The 19,797-nt window shown below is 37.9% G+C and overlaps 1 protein-coding gene across 2 annotated transcripts in view; it reads right to left on the bottom strand.

Moving 5' to 3' along the window:
- Nucleotides 1-19,797, bottom strand: part of KLHL1 (kelch like family member 1) — a 220,507-nt gene that overhangs the window by 35,989 nt on the left and 164,721 nt on the right. The gene's annotated exons all lie outside the window — the stretch shown is intronic.

Raw genomic sequence — 19,797 nt, 5'->3', positions numbered from 1 at the left:
CTTCTCTGGGCAGCCTGTTGTACTGTCTCACCAGTATCTGAGTAATGAATTTCCTCCTTATTTTAGGAAAATACATAGCTAATGGCAGTGACAATGTTGAAAACTAGAGTTTTGTAGCTGAGAATTTGATCTATCTAATAGTGTTATTATGTTCTTTGCATCTATTGTAGTTTCCATGGAAGTAGATAGGTCACATTACTTTCGGAGCAACTTATGTGGAATTCAACCAGATATATTAAATCCCTCTCTAGTTTTATGATAGCATAAGATATATAAACCAATTTTTACATTTGATTAACAAAGACAGGTTTATTTATCTATTTGCCTTTAATTTAAAATTGATTTGTGCAAACATATTAATCTTTGGATTTGAAGGAGCAAAAATACACACTTTTTGTACAATGCTGCAGGGCATATTATAGTGAGACATTAATATAGCTATTTTATAGTGCTTTAAGTTTTTATATGCTGAATGTATTAATGTTAAATCTGGAACTGTAACAGATGAATGCTAAAATGTGGTCTACCTTAATGCTAATGATGGCAGTTTAAAAGATTTGTCATTCTGATTTCACAAAGTATTACTAATACAACAAATACAATCTCTGAATTATGTTCAGCTATATATTTCATCACACTGGTTAAGTCTGAGTTTGGCACAATGCATTATTAAGTTCTATACTGAACTCCTAATCCAGAAGAGTTCCTAGATATGTGAACTCAGTTTATCCAGTTTGACATTTTGTCTATCTGGGGAAAAAAAATAAAAAAATAAAGTCTATCAAAACCTATTTCAACTATTCATGAAAAACATACATAGCCATGAAGTAAAACCTTAACAATTCCTGATATACTCTTTCACTTCGAGCAGATCTAAAAAAACCCTACTCTTCAAAACTTGAAAACAGAGGAAAGCCTACCCTATACATCAGTCATTATTATTGTTTTGCAACTACTTTCTTAAACTTGATAGGGCACAAGAACACAAGATGAATAGTTTTAGTAAGTACTAAGCCATTCCCTGTTGAGGTCATGAGATTACACTTGATTTAAAAACAGACAGTTGTGTCAGATTAGATATCTGTCATTGAAAGAATGTCTTGTCCTAGTGGTGTTCTAATCTAAATTAGTTTGGTTGTTATGACTCTGAAGATATAATATTTAGCCTGAAAGAATCCTCCAATAGGAAGGTGGTGAAACCACTGAAAGATACAATCGGTGGAGATATTAGGATGTCTTTAACTGGAGATTGTTGACAAGAAGCAAATTTTGAATATACTAAACTAAAGCACAGGGGAACCGACTACATGAATTTACTCTTCTTTACAGCCCTAAAGCCATTCATTAACTTTACCCTTGATAAAAGCAGTAAGAATTACACTGTTCACATTTTGAACTTAGTTCTTCTAATAATGTTTACACTGTTCTTCATTCTGACACAAACTGAGAAGTGCTGGAACTGCTCAGTCAAAAAACAGAACAACCTTCTTCTACTTTTACCTAGGAAGAAAAGTGACTGTTATTTCTGACAAAGTCATAAATTCAAGGACATGTTATTATTTGATGATGAAAGTAAATGAATTTTCTGCACCTAGGAAAAAAGAAGAGAGAAAACCTTTATTAAGTCCTTTAGATCTAATATATTTCAGAAGTGCTTAACTACTTAAATGCTATGTCCTCTGGGTATATAAAATCAATAACACATTGGAATATTGATATTTCATTCATCACATATTTTATGGTTTCCTTATACTTCAAAAGGAAAGCACTGTTACATTGCTAGATGTTAACATCACAAAAATGCTAAGCACTACAGAGCACTACTTGACCAAAACAAAAGCAGAAGCTCAAGAGAACTTACAGATCTTGTCTGCTAAGTGAATGACAGTGGAATGGTCAGGACAACAGGCATTAGCTGACTATGAAAATCTTACTTTAAAGACTTTTCATCAAAGATTGCCAGTGTTGGGGATCGTAATGGACACCAAGTTGAACATGACTCAGCATGAGCTCTTGATGCTAAAAGAGGCCAGTGGTATTCGTAACCACAATAGGTTGCCAGCAAGTCATAATAGGTCATCCATACATAGCACTGATGAGGATGCACCGGAATACTGCATCCAGTTCTGGGCTCCCTGGTACAGGAGAGACATGGAGCTGCTGGAAAGTCCAACAAAGGGCCACAAAGATGAGGAAGGTAATGCAGCATGTATCCTATGATAAAAGGATGAGACCTCTGGGACTGTTCACCTTGGAGAAGAGAAGGCTCAGAGAGAATTTCATCAAAGTCTGTAAATATCTGAAAGGAGTATACAAAAAGGACAGAGCAAGATTTTTTTCAGTGGTGCCCACTGCTAGGAATAGACATAATGAGCACAAAATGGAACAAGGGAGGTTCCAGCTGAACATCACAAAATATTTCTTTACTGTGCAGTTTACAGAGCACTGGCATACATTCCCCAAAGAGCTTGTGGACTCCTTGAAGATCTTCAAAAAGTGCCTGGACAAAAGATGCTGGTCCTGGGCAACCTCCCCTAGGTGGCCCTGCTTCAGCAGGAGAATTGGACCTGATCAGCTCCAGAGGTTGCTCCCAGGCTTCAGCATTCTGTGATACTGTGCATTGGTAGAAGATCCTGAGCTCCATTTTATATTTCCTTCTGCATGTCAGTCTCAGTTGAACCTAACGCTGCATAGTCCCTCAGAGAGCAGAAAATAAAAGGCACGATTTCTGGACAAATGGTTGGAGGTTTATGTTGAGATCAGCATAAATCTTTCTCTCTTTACAGTGCACATCCTTTGATGGATATGCAAAAAGTTCATCAAGAAGCATATTCACATTTTGATTCCTGGTACTGGCATGCCCTACTGCAGAGGACACCTTAGCATACAAAAGGCTCCAGGAGCTAATTGCTGGATTCAAATCCAAAGTAAGTTATGCATTAGGCTGCTTCAGTGAGAAAAGCTGTGAGGTTTTTTGTATTACACTGTGACAGTCACCAGAGATTTTCCAGAGGCATGTGCTTCAGGGAACTTATGAAAATCCTAATGCAAAGGACTTTGACTTATTAATGTGGAAGATTTAGAATAAGCTAGTTGTCTTCTTGTTCTCATACCAGATTAATGTTGACTTTGGGGAATTGCCAGGAATTTCCAGCATTCATTTTCTGCATAATTCTGAATTCTTTGTTCTTTTTTTCCTGATCCTTTGATCTTTTTTTTCCTGATGCTGATTAGCTAGTCACATTCATACTGATAAATCTCTCTTCATGGTCCAGTCCCCCACTTGGACAAGAATTATATGAACACCAGAATACTTCATTCTCCTCAAACCTTTATTTCTAATGGAAAAAAAATCTATGTTATAGACTGGAAGACAACAGTTTGTCTAGCTAAGAGTGTAATACAAGCTACTGTCGCCATACCATTCACCAGCTGCTCTAAAGATGTGCCTGTTGTGTAGTTCTGTCACACTGTCAAAAAAGGTTTCAGAGAAATGAGAGCTACTTTGTGAACTGTAGTGTACACTCCACTGTAGTAGGACACCAGACCTTTGTCAGGGTAGAGCCTGAAAGCAAGAAAGTGGATATGAGGTGAAATGAGATGTCAAAAACTAGAGATCACAATTCATTTCCATCCTTAAGTTAGTATCACTGGCAAACATTGCTATGTAGGTTGCTGAAAACCTGAAAGCAAGAATGAATTCAAGTTAATATTCAATACATATTCACATACTTATGTCTATATCCAATGCATGTATTTTATCTAGAAACACATACATATATTAAATATACATGTCATTTTGCATAAAACAGGGAAAACTGTATAACAGAGTATTTATGTATATCTCTGTTTCAGAGATAAATTTAATAAATAATATAGTAACAGAGCACTTAAGAGTTCCTAAAGGAGAAGGTCATAAGGGCAATTCCTGATTCTGCTTGCACATTTATTCTTCCAAAACTGGTAGTGGGGGTTGATGTCTAGTGTCTGAGACACCAGAGTGACTAGTGCTACCAAAACAAGGTGAATAGACAGAAAAGGAGTGATTCATCAATCCAATGAACTGATTATCATAATGCAGCATGGCACTGTGAAAAAGCTCACTTGCAAGAAGTTCTGTGAAGGTGTAGTAATCATAAAGGCAACCTTACACATATAATAATTATACATTATATATCATATTAAGTATAACTGAAGTTTTTGTCATCATGGATGTAAGTATAACTGGTAAAAAAAAAAAAAAAAAAAGCAAACAAAACAAAACAAAACAAAAAGACATCTAAACTCTAAGTTTTGGTAACAGTAAACTACCATGTTTATAAAATACTAGTTTTTAATTTAAAAGAATAATGAGGCAGTAACTATAGATTGCAAGTCTACTTAAGTGAGTAAAAACAATGTAGTATCTTCAGAAAGGTATTAAATATAACACTTACTATATTTTTTTCGTTTAATGTGAGGGACCTTTTTCCATATTTATTCTGAATGAGGAATATCCACAAGGTTTAGCAGGTCAGTGGTATTGTATGTAATACGGTATTATGCAGGTCAAAGAGACTATGATGAATGTCTATCTTTACAGGAAGTAATCAGTAAGTAATTAAGAGTAAATTATGAGTCACATTAAAGTTAACCTTTGTATATACTTCAATTTTTCACTGAAGGTTCATCTCTCTCAGTAGAAAGCTGATGTAATTTTAGACTCTCATTCATCTTTAAATGCTGCTCTTTTTTTTAGTAGAAATTATGTCCTTTTCTCAGTTACGGTATCAGCAACAATACTTACTCTCTACACAATGACCAATATTTATATGACTGCAAGAGAAGAAATGAGCAAGACCTACATAATACTAGTGTGATAGCAGAAGGAAAGTAGAAAACTGGAAACACTGCAGAAACAGAAGCGTCAAAAAAGGGTCTCTATATAACAATATATAGACATATTAGAATATATATAACAATATATTTTCTTTTTGGTAGGCTTTTCAGAGTAAGTCATGTATGCATAAGAATCTATTAATGGTACAGCAGAATAACTGTGACATAATGAAATCAAAATGATTAATGAAGAGCTTACTGTCAAATTTACTCAGATAGGATTTTGCTGTATTAACAATGAGGTAGCACACTTAGAACTGTGACATATCATAGAATCATAGAATCCTTAGAGTTGGAAGACACCTCTGAGGGCCACCTAGTCCAACTGCCCTACAATGAACAGGGACATCCACAGCTTTATCAGGTTGCCCAGGACCTTATCCAGCAACTACACCAAGTTAGGAGGGAGTGTTGATCTGCCAGAGGGGAGAAAGGCACTACAGAGGGACCTGCATAGACTGGATCAATGGGCCAAGGTAAACTGCATGAGTTTCAATAGGGCCTAATGTCAGGTCCTGCATTTTGGTCCTAACAACACGAGGCAACCCTACAGGCATGGGGAGGAGTGGCTGGAAAGCTGCCGGATGGAAAGGGACCTTGGTGTCCTGATGGACAGTCGGCTGAATATGAGCCAGCAGTGTGCCCAAGTGGCCAAGAAGGCCAATGGCATCCTGGCTTGTATCAGAAATGGTGTGGTGAGCAGGACTAGGGAAGTAACCCTGCCCCTGTCCTCGGCCCTTTTGAGGCCTCACCTCGAGTACTGTGTTCAGTTTTGGGCACCTCAGTACAGAAAGGGCACTGAGGTGCTAGAACAGGTCCAAAGAAGGGCAGCAGGGCTTGTGAAGGGCTCGAAGAATATTCCCTACGAGGACCAACTAAATGAACTGGGGCTGTTTGGTCTGGGGAAAAGGAGGCTGAGGGGAGACCTTCATGCTCTCTTCCAATATTTGAAAGGTGATTGCAGCAAGAGTAGGGTTGGTCTCTTCTCACTGGTGACACGTGATAGGACAAAGGGAAATGGCCTCAAGTTGCACCAGAGGAGGTTTAGGTTGGATATCAGGAGAAACTTCTTTACAGAAGGGTTGTTAAGCACTGGAATAGGCTCTCCAAGGAGGTGGTTGAGTCACCATTCCTGGATGAGTTTAAAAACAGTTTGCATGTGGTGCTCAAGGATGTGATTTAGCGGAGGGTTGTTAAGAGTAGTATGGTTAGGTTGTGGTGGGATGATCTTGAAGGCCTTTCCCAACCTGAGCAATTCTATTCTATGATTCTCACCTTGAAAGTCTCCAGGTGTGGGGCATCAACAACATCTCTGAGCAACCAGTTCCAGTACCTCATCACCCTCACTGTAAAAGATTTTTTTCCTTATATCTAACCTAAATCTACTCTCTTTGAACTTGAAATCATTTCTCCTTGTTCTATCACCACAGACCCTGCTAAAGAGTCTGTCCCCTTCTTTCCTGTAGCTCTCCTTTAGATATTGAAAGGCTGCTATCAGGTCACCTCACAGCCTTCTTTTCTCCAAGTTGAACAGCCTCAGCTCTCTCAGCCTGTCCTCACAAGAGAGGTGTTCCATCCCTTGGATCATTTTTGTGGTCCACCTCCGGACAGTTCTGTGTCTCTCCTGTACTGAGGACTCCACATCTGGACACAGTACTCTGAGTGAGGTATCACCAGCACAGAGTAGAGGGGCAGGATCACTTCTCTCAACTTGCTGATCACACTTCTTTTGATACAGCCCAGGACATGGTTGGTTTTCTGGGCTAAGAGGGCACGTTGCTGGCTCATGCCCAGCTTGCCATCAACCAGTACCCTCAAGACCTTTTTGGCAGGTCTGTGCTCAATGCTTTCATCACCCCGCTTGTATTAGTAGTGGATGTTGCCTTGACCTAGGTTCAAGACCTTGCACTTGGATTTGTTGAATCTCATGACATTCACCTGAGCCCATTGATCAAGCCTGTCTAGGTCTCTCTGAATAGCATCCCATCCCTCTGGTGTGTCGACCTCACCATACAGCTTGGTGTCATCAGCAAACTTGCTGAGGGTGCACTCGACCCCACTGTCAACATCACTGATGAAGATATTAAAGAGTATCGGCCCCAGCACCAATCCCTGGGGGACACCACTCATCATCAATCTCCATCCAGACACTGAGCCATTGATTACCACTATTTGGACTCAATCCTGCAGCCAATTCTTCATCCATTGAACAGTCCACTCATCAAATCCATATCCTTCTAATTTAGAGAGAAGGGTTTTGTGAGCTACTCTGTTGAAGGCCTAACTGAAGTCCAGATAGATGACATCAGTGACTCTTCCCTTGTCCACTGATGCAGTGAATGTCATAAACTTACTACTCTTAATTAAAGAAAAACAAATACATTCAGGGTAGAAATAGGCTGCAGATTTCAGTCTATGTTCTTAACCATGCTTATCGACAGCCTCACCTTCATCCGCTAAGAGGGTCACGTTGTCATAGAATGAAGTCATAGAGTCATAGAATCATAGAATGGCCTGGGTTGAAAAGAACCACAATGATCATCTAGTTTCAACCCCGTTCATGAACCCATGCTGATGGGGCCTGATCCCTTGGTTGACCTTGGTTGATCACTGGTGGTCCATGATGACTCCCAAGATTATCCATTCCATGACCTTCCCTGGCACTGAGGGGAGACTGATAGGTCTGTAGCTACCAGGATCATTTTTCTGGCCCTTTTTGAAGATGGGTGTCACATTTGCCAGTCGCGAGGGACAGCTGACTGTCTTTCTTGAACTGAGGAGCCCAGAACTGGACACAATACTTCAGACGTGGCCTCACTAAGGCAGAGTAGATGGGAAGGATCACCTCCCTCAACCTGCTGCCACACTCTTTTTAATGTACTCCAGGATACCACTGGTCTTCTTAGCCATGAGGGCACACTGCTGGTTCATGGTCAAACTGTTGTTCACCAGGACACCCAAGTCCTTCTCTTCAGAGCTCCTTTCCAGCATGTTAGTCCCTAACCTGTACTGATGCATGCAGTTATTCCTCCCCACATGCTCCAATATTCATTGTAAAAATCATTGCAAAATCAAAATGCATATAGTGAAAACTGAAAATCAAACATAGGCATGAGAATAAATAATGTGATTGCAGCAAATATTTTTTTCATTAGGCAGTCATATGTTTATTTTCTAGAATTAAGCAGGTAGAGGTAAATTAACTGGGGAAAAAATGAATGGAAAAAGATAAACATAGTAGGTGAGGTGGTTGGAAGAAGATAATCATAGAAACAATTATTTTTTGACAGAGCAGTAACGAGGGCACACAGAAATAGGTAGAAGATGAAACTAAACAAGGAGAATAGGATGGTGACATTCCATTGTGGCTTAAGTGCTATAATATTATCTGAACTGACAAAGTTTCTTGCTTAGTTTCTTGGCTGTATCTCATAACTAGGATGATTTCAGTTTATCCAGTCATTAGTGGGGAAAGATACAGCTTCAATGCAGGTGTCTGCAATATGAGGTACTTGCATAAGCTGCCAGAGTAGTCCTTGGAGACCTGGTCAAGTGTTGCCAATAGATTCTCTACAGCTATCCTTCTTCGGAAATGTCAGCATCTGCTCTGGGATAAGAGTAACTGCTCTCTAGATTATAGCAGCTCTTGTTAGATCTCTATAGTCTACAGTGAAGATTAAGAGGATAGTTTAGGTGCAGACATATGTAGTGTAATTACTAAACTTTACGTGAACCATATTCTAGCATGGGTATCAGTCCTTATATCAACAGAGTGAGAGGGAAGAACCACAAAGGTTCCAGTCACACCTGCTATGGCAGTTCAAGACCTCAGGCAACAAGAACACTACTACAATCTACTTTCTACAGTAATCTAGATAAACAGCACTGAAATTTTTAAATAACTTTAAATTCTAGATACCTTGAAAAGGAAAGTTGTAGGAGGCAAGAGCTGTTTTCACATGCATAACATTCAGTAAACCTTGTTTAAATGCTTTTGTTTCCCTATAATTCTGTATCATTTTACTTAACTTTAAGAATCAAATTAAATGCTCCCAAAACGTAAATTATTAGACAACGTTATGCAGTACCACTAACCATTACTGTTTCCCAGTGTAACTGGCTTAACATTTTCTTTCAATATTAATAAACTTTTATCATTTGCACTTCTTGCAGATTTTCATTTTCTTGTTTGAAGCAGACACAGTAAGCAAAAAATATATATATATATTTTTTTGCCAAGCCCTCCAAATGCCTACTCATGCTTACTGCCTCTTCTAATGCAATTACAGTTGAACACTTCATCTGAAAAATTAGTAAGATATATAAAGATGTACATTCAAACAACATAATTCACAGTGAGAGATGCTAATTCAATTTAGAGGACTGAAATATACTGAAAACGTACTGTAGTATCCTCTATATTCATTCACCACGGTATCCAGAAGCAAAGGAACTGTTCATTCCCAGCAACTCAGAGACGAAAGTTGCTGATATTGTTGATAAAAGACCGAGTTTTTGAAAGGTACTTTATGAAGAACTTGAAGATAAACTTTCTGACCTGAAAAAAATGATATTCCTGAAAGATTAACCTTGTCCTCTGACTGGTAACTAAAAAGACATCTAAATTTTAAACTGAGTATGCAATTTGCAATGTACAATTCATATATTAAAATGTACTTGCTATTTCAAAATTCTTCAACTTATTGATGCTGTACTTCAAAACAGTGTTACTCCTCTTCTGCTATAAAATATGGTCTTGAATTTAACGTTGGCTTAAGCATTACCTAAAATTATCCCCAAGTAAGACTATCGTAGACTGCACATAGAGATTTTTCATAAGTTACTCATCCACCTCTCAATACTAATTTTAAAATATGCAAATCCCCGTAGTTTGATTAATTATTGGCCCCAGACCTATATATCCACATGTTGTACATGGCCATCTCACCTTCACATATGTTCCTTTGCATGCTGTGCCATACACATTTTGTCATTTACAGCTGTTTTTTCAGTTGCCCCAGATTCTTGGGGCAACAACAACAACAATAAACCAGCAATAACAAAAAAAAACATCTGAACTCATATACATTATTATTTTTTAAACAGAACTTTGGAGGGAAAAGTAAATATTAGATGAAAGAAACATGGGCATAATCAAAGATGTAGCTGAGAGACAAAATGTGGTATAAAACATATGAAACCAAGAGATAGATTTGAATTGAAAGATTGTAGGTAGTCCATAAAATGAATACATTTCAGTGTGAAGTATAAGACCAACCTTACTTAAGTGGGTAATAGAAGATTTTGTATTAACATGTAACATGTTACAAAGAATAGCAAAAGACAAAAAGCACAATGTTCTTCACATTATTCTACCACATCTTTGTTTCTGCCCCCTAGATTGACATGTTTGAATCACACCGTGTCTCTGAAGTCTGGAGCTTAAAGGACTTATTCTAAAAATTATACTTCTATATCATTTATTTATTGATTTATTATTTCACAAAGCAATTTCAGATTCTCTTGAGGAGGGACAAGTATCATTATTTTGAGAATGCTAACCATGCCAGATTAATGCATTTTACAGTTGTTTTGCTTTTTTTTTTTTTTCTCAGAAGTGTGTTTTTTTATTTTCATTTTTAGCAGAGTGAGGAGGAGATGAGGTTTAAGAATCACAAGACCACAAGTCACTTATGACATCTCTGAACACTGCATTTTTTTGAATCTAATGAGGTTCAACAAGAACAACTACAAGGTGCTGCACTTGGGCCAGGGCAATCCCAGATATTCATACAGACTGGGGGAATAACTCCTTGAGAGCAGCTCTGCGGAGAAGGACTTTGGTGTCCTGGCAGACAAGAAGCTGGACATGAGCCAGCAGCATGCACTTGCAGCCCAGAAGGCCAACTGTATCCTGGGCTGCATTAAAAAAATTGGCAGGGCAGCAGGGAGAGGGAGGTGATCGTCCCCCTCTACTCAGCTCTTCTGAGGCCACATCTGGAGTACGGCATCCAGGCCTGATGTCCCCAGCACAAAAAAGATGCAGAACTCTCGGAAAAGGTCCAGAGGAGAGCCACTGAGATGATCAGAGGGCTGGAGCACCTCTCCTATGAAGAAAGGTTGAGGGAACTGGGCTTGTTTAGCTTGGAGAAGATATGAGTCCAGGGAGACTTCATTGTGTCCTTCCAGTACTTGAAGGGAGTATATCAACAGGAGGGGGAACGACAGTTTACATGAGTGGATAGAGATAAGAAAAGAGGGAATAGTTTTAAATTGAGACAAGAGAGATTTAGGTCAGACATTAGGAGGAAGTTTTTCCACACAGAAGGTGGTAACACACTGGAACAGGTTGCCCAAGGAAGTTGTGGATGCCCCATCCCTGGAGGCATTCAAGGTCAGGCTGGATGTGGCTGTGTCCAGCTTGGTCTAGTGGCTGGTGACCCTGCACATAGCGGGGGGGGGGTTGAAACTAGATAATATTTGAGGTCCTTTCCAACCCAGGCATTCTAAGACTCTTTATTAGCTCTAGACAATGTCTCGATATATACTCTTATGTTCATGGCTCCCATTCACTGAGGCTTCTCTCCTTGTGTCCTGTAAATAGAACATGACATTTTTTCAAATGGATCCATGCCAGGAAGTAGCCACTTACTAGCAGAGTATTTCAGCTCTTAACATTTCAGTATCTAAATCCATTTTGTTCTTACTGTATGTGCTTGGGTATTCCTATAACTAAGAGATAACAATGTTTTCATATATGAAAAGAGAAGATATTAAAGAATGATGTACTTGGCATATTATGTATAAATGAAATACAGCAAAAAGCATTCATTTTTTAGCTACATCATGTACTAATTATCCAGAGATAGATAGACATTTTGTTCCTGTAATACAAAATAGATAGAATACCCTGATACAAGTAAAATACTCAAAGGCACAAATTAAAATAATCTTAACTGTATAAAAAGAATACATGAAATTACATCAATTATTCAAGTATTCAATTACAGCTTATTCATTCAGTCATGGTTTATTACACTGTCTAAAGATACTGGACATGAAGGTTTGCAGTAGCAGAACAAAAACAAATACATACATCACTCCAAAAGTAGTGCCTCATTTATTTCCATGGAAACCATAACCAATAAACATTCAGCAAGTGTTGATGAATGTCAATGACTGCCATTTGTTCCACAGAGGAATTCAGTAACACACCTTTGCTTCATTTGCACTTCTGTGTCAGGAATCAATTTGTTAAACTACCCCTCAGCTGCTACCTGTCACACAGCAATAAAGTGTAACAGAATATTGTCGAGAAGGTTCAACCTCTACTTACATACCACCAACATTTGCCTCTGATATCATGGGCCAACATCATAAAATACGAGATGTTATTTTCAGAGCATAGATAGAAAAATCAAGGGTCTTACAATGAACATATCATTTCTCTTTCACAAACATGCACAGGCACAACTTCCAACAGATGGAACACCTCCCCCATGAGGACAGGCTGAGAGAGCTGGGGCTATTAAGCCTGAAGGAGAGAAGGCATGAAAGATACATGAAAGTGGCCTGTCACTATCTATAAGAAAGAAGTTAACAGACTCTTTAGTCTGTGGTGATAGTCAAAGGGGAAATGCTTTCTAACTAAAAAAGGGGAGATTAAGGTATTGGGTATAAGAAAGAGTTTTTTGTTGCTGTTGTTTTTGTTTTACAATGAGGGTAATGAAGTATTGGAGGAGTTTCTGCCCAGAGAAATGGCAGAAACTCCATCCTTGAGGACATTCAAGGTCAGGATTAGCAAACTAATGTAGCTGTAGGTTTCTCTGTTCATTGCAGGGCAGTTGGACTAGATGTCCTTTAAAGGTCCATTCCAACTCAAACACTTCTATGATTCTGTGATTTTTCAGATGGCTAGATTTCTAAAAAAGCATGAGTTATTTCAATTAGTAGTACTGAAGACAGATTATATAGAAAAGACAGGTGAAACATAATTAACATCTATATGTATGATAAACATAGTATGGCTATACCGTGCATGTGGCAAGACAAATCACTTCAGATAAGATGATAAGATTTTGCTTGATATTCTTGATATATTTCAACTTCTTTTTTTACATAAATTCTTATGATCCAGATGGTTAGTGGATAAAATTAGCTAAGTACACCATTGCACGCTCCAAAATTCTACTTTTTTCCTTTAGTTATCATTTGTAAGCTTGTAAAATCAGGATGTACCTTTGGTGAAACCTCTGCAAGTTCCATTTCAGTTACATATAAATGTGGGAATGTTAGCATATACAAATTGAAACTTGCCTCAAATGGATGCCTAACCAATCGACTAAAACAAAAAACAAAACAAAAACCAAACAAACAAAAACTAGCAACAACAAACCAAACCCTGCAAAACAACCAAACAATAAAATACCACCTTTGTGTTCAATACAGATATTTACTTAAGATCTATTTCCCCCCCCACCACAGTTAGAATAATACCAGTATTTAAAACCATGAAGAAAGGTATGAATACTACATTTATCATGACCAGGATTTTCCTCCCCCCACTCAGACTTTCTGCTGATTTTGCTATTATTAAAACTGTTGCTGATGCATAGTTGTCCGTTTTGCTCAAGATTTAAAGATGCTGCTGTGATTAGGTGGAAAAATGATGTCCTTGATCTAGTGATCTGCAACATTATATCGTGAACTTAAAAGATAGTTACTCAAGTGGAATAAATGTGACCTAAGTAGGTTACTGATGCAGGTATCAAGGAGAATACCTCAGCAAAGGAAGAATTATACAAAAACAGAGCAACAGCCACTGCTGCTCTCATTATTTTGACTATAAGAAATGCCTTTAAGCACTTAAATAAATGACTTGAATATAATAGTCTTTTTTTTTTTTTTTTTTTTTTTTTTAATGAATGCATGTACATTAAAATATAAGGATTTCCCAGAAAGTGACATGACAAATATCAGAAAACCTTTGGAAACATTCAATTATTTAATATGATAACTGTCAATATTGTTGATGAAGACATTAAAGGCCATCAGTCCCAGTACTGACCCCCAAGGGACATCACTCATCATTGATCTCCATTTGGACATTGAGCCACCGACTACCGCTCTGTGGGTACAAGCTTGCAACCAGTACCTCATCCATGGAAAACTCCATCCATCAAATTCATGTATTTCCAGTTTGGAGAGGGTGTTGCAAAGGCCTTACTGAAATCCACATAGATGATATCAGCGGCTCTTCCCTTGTCCATGGATGTAGCCATGCTATCATAGAAGGCTAATAGGTTGGTCAGGCAGAACTTGCCCCTGATGAAACCATGCTAGTTGTCCCATATCACCTCCCAATCTTCCATGTACCTTAGCACAGCTTTCAGGAGCATATGCTCCATGATTTTCCTTCACAGAGGTGAGGCTTACAAGTAGATAACTTCCACAGTCATCCTTTCCACTCTTCTTAAAAATGGATGCTATATTGTCACCAGGGACTTCCCTGACTGCCATGACTTTTCAAAGATTATTGAAAGTGGCTCAGTGACTACATCCACAAATTCCCTCTGGACTCTGAGACACAAGTATGCTAGACTACCTTTGCTCATCAACAGAACCATGATAGTTTTCATGTGGGAGTATATTGGATAAAGATACTAATATATCTAAGTATACTCTTCCATGGTCTACATATCTCCATGTATTTATCACAATAATAAGGAATGTCTCTCAAAAGCAAAATAAGGCAATATCTGAAATACTGCTTCAGCAGGGTAATTAATATTTCAGATTCATTTTCTGCACTATGTTGCTAACATCTGCCAGTTTACAACAGGGAATACCAATCTTAAATTTAGTGTTCTATGCTCCCTTACTTAAGCTACAGTTACGAAATACAAGGTTCTTACTCTTCCAGAGCATACTTTTGAATAGGCAACTTAATGCAAGTGTTAAAAGATCAGTGTCAATGTAAGAACACTTCTAAAAAATATGTAGACATAATAATAATTAAATAATAATAATAAAAAGGCTTCAGTAATCTTGTTCCCCATCCCTGTCCCAAGGGCACAGTGCTAACTCTTGGTGAGAACTTGGAGTGGGAACAGAGTGCTACCTGCTGGAGCCAGGTCGGGTGTGGGTAACCTGGCTCATGGTGGCAGCTGCAGGGGCCAGTGGGGTCTGAGCATCAGCTCCTGGAGTGTTTATATACATAGAATCATTTAGTTGGAAAAGACCTCTAAGATCATCAGGTCCAACCATTAACCTAGCATTGTCTATCACTAAACCATGTTCCTAAGGACCAAATCTTGACATCTTTTAAATATTTCCAGAGATGCTGGCTAAGCTGCTGCCCTGGGGAGCCTGTTCCAACCCTTCACAATCCTTTAAGTGAAGAAATATTTCCTACCTAATATCAAACCTAAAATGCTTTCTCCATGTTGCTATGTACAGAAAATGTCTCATGAATATTGTTTTATATATGTCATGACAATATGGTTTGTAGTAAATTCCAAACCTGCAAAATGCTATAAGATGCATACAAAATGCTATAAAACAATCTCAGCATCTCAGGCTTAGAGACCAAGAATAATTAACTATGAGAAAAACCTAGATGCTTTCATTATTTCTGCCTTAATTTTCAGTATTTCCAGTAGACTCATAAAAGATTAAGAATGTCAATAGGTTGAAATATCTCTTTCAGTATTTAAACCATGCCTATATGAGAATGAAAAAATTACAATTAAAATAAATGAGGTTCAAGGAAAGTGTGTTGCAAGAAGTCTTTATAAAAAGTGACAAAAAAAAAAAATAGAGAGAAAAGAGCATTTTAGAAGTTCACCAGAGAAAGAGCAATTTCTTGTAGTTATATATAATAAATATTGCATATAAAAGAAATAAAGCACATTTGTAAAATGTTTTTAAAGAAAAAGGATAATTACAAGTGACTGAGAACTAATACAGAAAAAGGAAAAATATGCAACATAGGAATTTAAGCACCAGTGACTGAGTGACTGAAAACCTCAAAATTTCACATTTCAGAAGCTTCACTTTTTCTTATTGCTGTAGTAAAAGTAATGATCTTTCTAAGCAGCCCTAAATAATCATGACAAAATCTCTAAGGTTGTTTGATATAGACTGATGATGCACTTCACATAATACCAAAGTAGTTTTTCTGATAGATTTTATATTTAATCACAAGACTAAAGAAAAAATACATATTTAATAATCAGTAAATGAACTCTGTCCTGTGTTAATGAGATGTCATTTTCCTGGAAGAGGTTTTTGGTCAAGTAATTTTTCATTTTTTCTCTCCTTGTTTTTACTTAAAGACTATGATTCAGCAAGTCATAAACTAATCTAGGACTTTGATTCTCCAAAATATTATATACCAGTCTTCTGGGATCTTTTTTTTTTTCTCTGCTTTGTTTTTCAAAGGATACTCCTTTTCCTTTAGTACTGTCAGGTTGAAATATTTCAGTAGAGATCATCTGTATTCTGTCATCAACATAATACTATCCAATTGTTTATACAAATCTCCTCTAGCTGTCTAAGTATATTCCTCCTATTGTAATTTTGAAATGCATTTCCTAAGATAGACTGTAAAGATCATGTCTCCCACACAGCTTTTGTTCTGTGTTTGGGATTGCAAGACCAATGTGAGTGTTTTTGCATTCTCAGAAATTGACAAATGTCACTTAATGCATTTACTCATTTATTTCAGCCTAACATGCTCCTTTTTATGTGCATCTTTTGTCTACTACTAGGTTATTAAATCCTTCAATTTAAGTTACAGAAGTCAATGTGACTAAATGGATGGGTCAGGGGAACAGAGTATTATCAGAAGCATGTACCTGGAATCACACCTTCCTTACGCCTCCCTCTCATTCTATTAATACAACCCATATAGGAAACAAAGAAATATTAAAATTAAAATTATTAAATGAGCTAACCTTGCTCCATTTCATTCTATCCAGTTAGTACTATGGTACATTAACTTCACATGTCAGGCATAATTCCAGTCACTGTCTGCTGGAGTTTAATTATCACTTATTCTATGGAAAGGAGAATAATTATAGAAGAGATCACAAAACAAGCTTGCTTTAGCATGGTAAGCTACTTTTATGCAGTGGGCCACATAACCTTGAAATACTTTCATGTTGAGGGATGGCTCCACAGCCGAGGGGGTCATGGGTCTCTTGAACAGTTGTATGAGCAGAACAGGCCTAACAATTGGCAGGAGATACAGATGGAAAAGTACTATCTCATTATAATGGCTGTGAGCTCGGGTGCTATGTGCACAACGCAGGCTATGAGACCTTGAAGCTGTCAAAGCAGGAAGACAAACTGAGGCTTCAGTTAAGATAAGGGGGTAGCTCGCCTGGGAAGAGATTACAGTGGAATGGTATGAAAACATGCATGACCAATAGTATTGTTAGGCAGGGGGCTTTTTGCAATGCTACAACCAATTCCAAGCTGATGCGCGTTCACCACGATCAATATATGTGTGTAAGTAACGAATAATAAATGGAGATTCTGATGCACTCTTATTGGGTCATGTCATCACTCCCCACGCGGCTCAGCCAGCGAATGGACTGGATTCCGGTTTCGAACCCTTGGGGGTCCGTGACAACCCGGGACCAGGGGGGGTCTGCAACACTTTCACAATACCAGCTGTTACCCACTGCTTTATATACAAGCTCTTAAACTGATAATTTGCTTAGCTCATGCCCATCTTACATGTAACTGTTTCATATCTGGTAATGAACACCAAAAGGCATTAAAAACACACCGTTGTGAGTAACAGTAATCCATCTCAGCGTTGCATTGGAGAAAGTTGTGGACAAAATAGTAATTAATGAGGAAAGATAATACAACATCTGCATCCTCTCATGACCTGAAGACAGAGGTGCACTGTACTAATTCATGGTAGTTCTTCAAAACACGCAACCAGCACTCACATTTCCTTAACTCATTTGAGAATCAAGCCTCACAGTGCCCAAAACGTAGCCCTGGATATGGCAGTATCACATAGGATGAACTGAACAGATGCAAGCCAGTGCAACATGGCTGCAGAGTTATTAGGAACATGTTACATAAGCTGTAACACCCTCCTTTGCATATGCACTCCGCTCTGTCAGGCCCCTTCTCAATGCAGTTTTTTTTTTTATCTGTTGTAAATGTATATAAGCCCTAGTATTTTTGTTTTAAGTCAGAGTTCATATTGACAGAGGGCTGAACATCTCTTGCATTGCTTTCTCACCGCAACCTACAGAAACAAACTCATGACTGATCTGAATCTGTAGAACTGACCGCGATTCTTCAATGGATGCTACACTTCTGCAGTATTCATATACCTATGAATACTGCAGAATTTCTGTATTTGATTTACTATACAAACCAGAATTAGACTTATACATTGAGCTGAAAGAAATACAGCTGCACCTAAATAGTTTTTACAGGCATTCCCTGTATGTGAATACGTATGGTGTTCTACTTATATGTAGATATCACCCTGTATGTGAATACTTATGGTGTATGATTTTTTCCACACAGGCACTTACAACTTTCCTAATGCTGTAATTTTATGGGAAAATTTTTTCTTTTGCAAATGATATTACCATGACTATACAGCAAAACAACTTCAAGAACTAACCCTAAACACGGATTTGTGTGAAGACCTAATTTCATTGTATACTTTTTTTTTTTTTTTTTTTTGAGAACATTCTATTATAGTAGAACTTGGGCTTCTGAAGGCATATTCTTCAGTCTGAATGTTGATAAGAACTGTAGGATACTGTGGAATTGTTACTGAATTTCAAGACAAATTAATAACCAAAACCTATCCAAGAATATAGGTTTACTAGACAGACAGCTCTTACCTCAAATATCTTCAGTCAAAAAAATCAGTGGACTAGCCTTCTTAATCGTAATGGCTATGCACAAAAAAATAATTATAAAATACTTGGTAAAATTTATAATACTTCTAACTTTATTTAAGCAGTTAATAGCATAATTCAACCCCTCATCAGATGCTGAGAAAGTGGGAACCCAGTTAAAGCTCGTTGTGTATTCTTTTCCTCTAACTGACTAATAACTTTTTGCAGCATAAAAGTATGATTCATGCATAAGATTCACCTTAATTTCAGTTGGGATAGAACTGTTTTCTTCAGAACATCTAGCATAGTGGTATGTTTTGTTTCTAGGAGAAAACAACACTGATAACACACCAACATTTATAGTTCTGGCTAAACAGTGTTGCATGAAGCCAAGGCACTCAGCAAAGGGCACTGTTTTTCCTGCAAAGCATCAAAACCACTTCTGACAAGTTCTTTGCAATGCCAAGCAAAGTCTTATTGGGAAAACCAATAGCCATATTTAAAAAAGCTGACTCACCCAGCTGCTGACAGAGTCTCTTTCTGTAGAACATGCCTTCTTTCCCAGGACCAGCCTTTAAAGAGGCTAATCCAAGAATGAGCCCAGCAAGGACAGGTGGGGACTGGGGGGGGAGGACCCAAGGTTCACTCCCTCTGGTCAAGTGCGAAGCACAGGTAAATTGTTTGTACCTATACTTCCTGGGTCAGCCACCCCCTTCATCAGGTGCTCAATCATTAGTTCAGACCATGACCCAACAGTTCCTCTACGGGCCCAAGGAGATGGGAGGGAACAGAATTAGGACAGCTAATTTAAACTGGACAAAGGGGGTATTCTGTACCATATTACATCATACAGAAGGAGTTTTGAAGGAGGTGGGAATTCATTTTACTCTCTTCAGTTGTTCAGGGGACTACTTGGGCACTGATGGGGGGAAGATGAGAAACTGCTTTTGCATCACTTATTATACATTCATATACTTGTTCATTTGTTGTAATTATTATCCTTTTCCTTTTCTTTGTCTTAGTAAACAGCTTTATC

Source organism: Gallus gallus, chromosome 1 (assembly GCF_016699485.2).
Source record: "Gallus gallus isolate bGalGal1 chromosome 1, bGalGal1.mat.broiler.GRCg7b, whole genome shotgun sequence".
Taxonomy (NCBI): domain Eukaryota; kingdom Metazoa; phylum Chordata; class Aves; order Galliformes; family Phasianidae; genus Gallus; species Gallus gallus.
This window is presented reverse-complemented; position numbering and strand designations above follow the sequence as displayed.